We start from the raw sequence: 4791 nt of genomic DNA, 5'->3' as shown, positions 1-4791 counted from the left end.
TGGCCGACTCCCCTTCCCTCCTACAGCTGCGAATTGACACGGTGGATGCTCTAGCTGGTCCTCTTAGACTAGCTTTGAATCCAACAAAGTGCTCCACTGTGCATATGGTTGGCGTGGCCCCCGTCGGGATGCGTCCTACCATATTCCGGGTGTCCGGTGTTCCTGTCTCAGCACTCGCAAACTCCGAGCCACTGCGATTCTTGGGACGCACGTTGGGTTTTTGCCTACCTGCTAGGGCCGAATCTTCAGCTGTGGATGACGCCATCTGCCAAGCAAAGGCCCTCTTCTCTCTACTTGCCCCCAGGCAGCGCATCGGCGCCCTGAAGTCGGCCGTAAACTTCGCCATGCGATGCGGGATACTTGGCAAGTCCGACTGGCGCCATCTTGACGACGCTATCCGACCGCTTGTCAAACGAACCCTCTACGTGCCGACTAACGCGTCCACCAACTACGTCTACGGAAGCTCTGCTGGTGGGGCAGTCCCCATTCCAGTGGCTGCCGAGTTAAGCGACATTTGCCACGTTGACTCGGCATTTAAACTCCTGACGACGTGTGATCGATGCTTGCACGAGTTGGCACTTTCGACGCCTACGACATCGCCTCGACACGCCTCGGACGGGAGGTGACCCGATTCAAGCTCGAGGCTTATCTGTCCGGTGACCTCCCAGGAGTTCACTCCTCGTCTGCCACACAGCTTCGCACCGTGTGGACGGAGGCCCGCAAGGAATCTCGGTGGTTACGCGTCTCGTGGTCGTCAGGCCCCGACCACGTCACCATCATGTGCGGTGACGTCACCTTGCCGCCTTCACATCGCAACCGCGTCATCTGGTCTCTTCGCGATGTACTCACCACCAACTGCGACAACGCCCTACATGCAGAACCCAACCAGGGCAAGGTCATAGCTTGTGTCTCGGCGGATCGTGCCAGTTCCCACTTCATGTGGTGTGGATGCAGCGTTCACACACCGGTTCGATCGACGGTTCGGTCATGTGTGGTCCCACCGACCGCGATCAGCGTTGCCGGGTCTACGGATACCAACGGGAGACTTTACCGCATGTGCTGTGCCACTGCATGACGCACAGCGCCCTGTATCAGGCGCGGCACAACGCGGTGGTCACACGTCTACGTACAGCCACAACCCGACAGCTCACGGTAGGCTACGAGAACAGGTTCGTCGGCGACACTGGCCTACATCATGACCTGGTTGTCGTCCGCGGCGAGGAGGCCTCGGTGATCGACGTGGCCTGTCCATTCGGAAACACCCTAGAGGCCTTCTCGAACGCTCACAACGACAAGCTCGCCAAGTACGAACCCATCACTGCCTAGCTCCGCCGACGCTACCAGATAGTAACAGTGGCCGCAGTCATTGTTGGAGCACTTGTCGCCTGGGATCCGGCCAACAACCACGTCCTGCGGCGACTATGTTCCAGATCTCACCTGCGGCTGATGAAGAAGCTATGCGTCAGTGAGGTGGTGGCGGCGTCTCGATCCGTTTACCACACTCACGTCGGCCATGGCCGCAACTACCCATAATTCGTCACTACGAAGCCTGGTACCCTCTCTGGTCAACTAATCACCACCACCGAACCAGTAAACACGGGTTCCTGTCCAGCACAAGGTTCCTCGTTGCAGTCTTCCTGATACCACCACAGCCGGTGCCTACCTCGTGCCTCTCTCGATTTGGCCTACGTCCTCAAGGGTTCAGCTTCTGGCATCGCTTCTCTGGAGCACTTTCCAACCGACGGTCGTGGTCTTAACAAAATTACTGACGAGTGCATATACAGTCACTTGAAGACTTGTATTGAACATCAATAGACGCACTCTGTTCTTATCAGCTTAATATCTGATACGAATCCTAGTTGGATCCAAGATATTAAACTTATTTTTGCAATGCGGCGGAGTTCTTGAAGCTTGCTTCACCTCCGCAACGGGTCGGCCCGGTATTGCATTACCTCCGCCATTGACCCACTCACCCCTGCGTGGGTGAGTTCGACATTATTCTAAATAAAGAAAGAGTGTTCAGATTTACCAAGGATATCAGCGTCAAAAGCGTGGGTGCGGCGAGTATCCAAAGCCTTGGCGTCACGCCGCCCCGGCAGACACGGTATTCGCAGCGGCTAATCCGCGTGCGGGGAGTGCGCTAGCTGTGTTCATTCACACTTAGGATTGCTTTGTGAAAGTAAATGTTTGTGTGGAAATTTCATAATTGGGGAGCCTCTTCTTTTTTATTTTTATATTCGCGCGTACATGGTACAAGTTTTTTTTAACATCTATACTCATATTATTAAAACTATTGAGTACTTTATTATTACTGATTCGGAGAAAAGCTAGACGTGCGCATGTGCCAAGCTATTTCCGCTTTTGAAATTCGCCCATTTCGGAACGAAAAGTAAAACTGTCTTTAGCAAACGGGTATTGGTGTTTCTGTTTACAGTTGCAGTGACAAGAGAAGGCATATTTATTTCACGTTGTCACGCGACGTCTTCACCCGAAGACGCGTGCTCTCGCCACGTCTTTGTATCTACACTATTTCCCATTACAAAGTAAAATCGCAAAGAACGCCACACAACCCACCCCGCACACACCTGCAGCACGGCGGAGCGGCAAAGCCCCGATTTGCTTTTCCTGTGTCCACTGACCTGGTCGTTGCCACGCAGTCCTGCAGCTACCTCGCTGGCGCCTTCGGCCATCGCCTTGTTGATGATGATATGGTAATATGTGGGGTTTAGCTTCCAAAACCACCATATGATTATGACAGACGCCGTAGTGGAGGGCACCGCAAATTTTGACCACCTGGGGTTCTTTAACGTGCACCCTAAACTAAGCACACGGGCCTGCAACATTTCGGAAATCCACCCGAAAATGCAACCATCGGATCTGCAGCCGCCGCTGTCGGGATTCGATCCCACCACCTGCGGGGCAGCAGCCGAGTACCTTATAGCCACTAGATCACCACGGCGGGCATCGCGCGTTTGTTGATCACACACTACATATCTGGACATCATCTGATGCCAGCTCATCCGTCGTTGGCTCTCGTTAATTACAACAAACATCCTCGCATGCTCACCTGATTGGAACTGCCAGTTGCTGGAAGTTCCACAAAAATTTCGCACTAGACGTACAGATGCACCACGCACGTAACTGAAGCGCTGTGGAACCCATACGCGTGAAATCACGTCCGGGCGTGCTTTGCTGTGCTTTGCTTCTGTAACCACTCATCAATCCCCACAGCTTCTTTTAGCCGAATATGTAGAAGTGGAAGAAGCAGAACAAACCGGCCAATCTCCCAAAGTGGGTGTGAGCCACTAGTGAAGGTCAACAAGAACAAGCAACACCAGCGAGCGCCGTGACGAAACTATCGTAGTGGGGCGAAATAATCCATGGATATGGCTGCACGTTGCTGCACGGTCGCATTTGTGCAATCACCCGTCTCCCGAAGACCGTCTGTCACGAGTCTGCTCGCACCTTACTCAGCGTAATTCGACGAAATTGTTCTGCTGCCCTCGGTTGAGAAGCGTTCCCTCCCGGGGACTTGGCCACTCCTGGAAGGCGATGTACTCTTTCCTGGCTGCGCCTGCTCTTCGGCAGGGCACCTGCTCTTGCTGCCTAGTGGGGACTGCTTCTTAGAAACCCGGAGGAGTGGTTCTTCTGACCCTGGAGGTCCCGGAGGTGCTGGTTGGCCGTGTCAACTTCCGAATGCTGGACGGCGGTCGGTGAGAGTCGACAGCTTTTTTTCTTACCTAGTTCTCTGCCTGGAACCTGCTGCATGCCCGGCCCGGTCGTCACTGCCTGCTGACGACGTCATCGGTTCCGGTCTCTCTCGTTACCACGTAGTTATCGTTGCCTGCCACCCGGTCCATGTGGTCCTGCCCGGCCCGGCTGCCCGGTCCTGCTGGCCGCCTAATCGTGTACATTCAAAACGTTCACTTTCGAAAAGGATCAGATTTTTATGGCTGCCATCTACGTTGGTGAAATCCACTGCGTGCTAGTCGTGTCTCTAAGAACTATAAAGAATGTTTCTCCATCCATCCAACTACGATGAGCGAATTCCCACACCATGAGCAGTGACCCTTCGACGACCTTCTTCTTTCAAAAGCTGTGGCTTTAAAACAGAGCAATGTAGAAGTTTCTGTCGAAAGAATGCAGACACACAGCTCTGCTATGCATATAGACGCTGCCGGAGGAACTTTTTGAGCAACCAGCACCTGCTCCGAGAAAGGGTGTAGGGGGCGGGGGGCCCGCAGTGACGTCACACTGTTCACAAACAGGAGGAGGTCTACTGTCGTCGGTATGCTCGGCTCGTGGGACCCGGCTAACGACAGAGTCTCTATAAAATTCTGCAGCGGGAGGTATCTCCGGCACCTTAAGAAGCTTGCAGTGAGCGAGACCATTGCAGCTTCTCGGGAAGTGTACTCCACACACGTGACCAAAAAGTGATAAGACGGTCACCGGGCCACGTGCTGACAAAGTCCACCTTTCACCAAAGGCTATAAAAATAAGAGGCGACACAACAATACAGACGCCCCTTTTTCTCTTTCTCTCTTATTAATTCCTATTTCTCCTCCTCGCCATTCACACAACTCACTACACTACCTTCCTCCTCTTTGGTTGAAGGTACAAAAAATGAGAACAAGTATTTTCCTTTTCGGTCAGAAATGTGCTTAACATGTTTGAAAAGCTCTCTTTTTTTTGATCTTAACATAGCCAAACGACATGAAGCGGTACCTCCTAGGGAGTGGCCCGCCCTGGCAGGTTCTTTCCCTCCGGCCGCACAGCTCCTCGCTGTGCCTG

At 53.3% G+C, this 4791-nt stretch overlaps 1 non-coding gene across 1 annotated transcript; it reads left to right on the top strand.

The window, feature by feature from the left end:
• Positions 1-1791: 1791 nt before the first annotated feature.
• LOC142766531 (U2 spliceosomal RNA) lies at positions 1792-1974 on the top strand. Its single transcript, XR_012884571.1, has one exon. It is a non-coding gene; the product is annotated as a U2 spliceosomal RNA (small nuclear RNA).
• The last annotated feature ends 2817 nt before the right edge of the window (positions 1975-4791 follow it).

The sequence above is a fragment of the Rhipicephalus microplus genome, chromosome 6 (assembly GCF_043290135.1).
Source record: "Rhipicephalus microplus isolate Deutch F79 chromosome 6, USDA_Rmic, whole genome shotgun sequence".
Lineage (NCBI taxonomy): Eukaryota > Metazoa > Arthropoda > Arachnida > Ixodida > Ixodidae > Rhipicephalus > Rhipicephalus microplus.
Note: the sequence above shows the minus strand (reverse complement) of the source record. Positions and strands in the feature narration are given on the sequence as shown.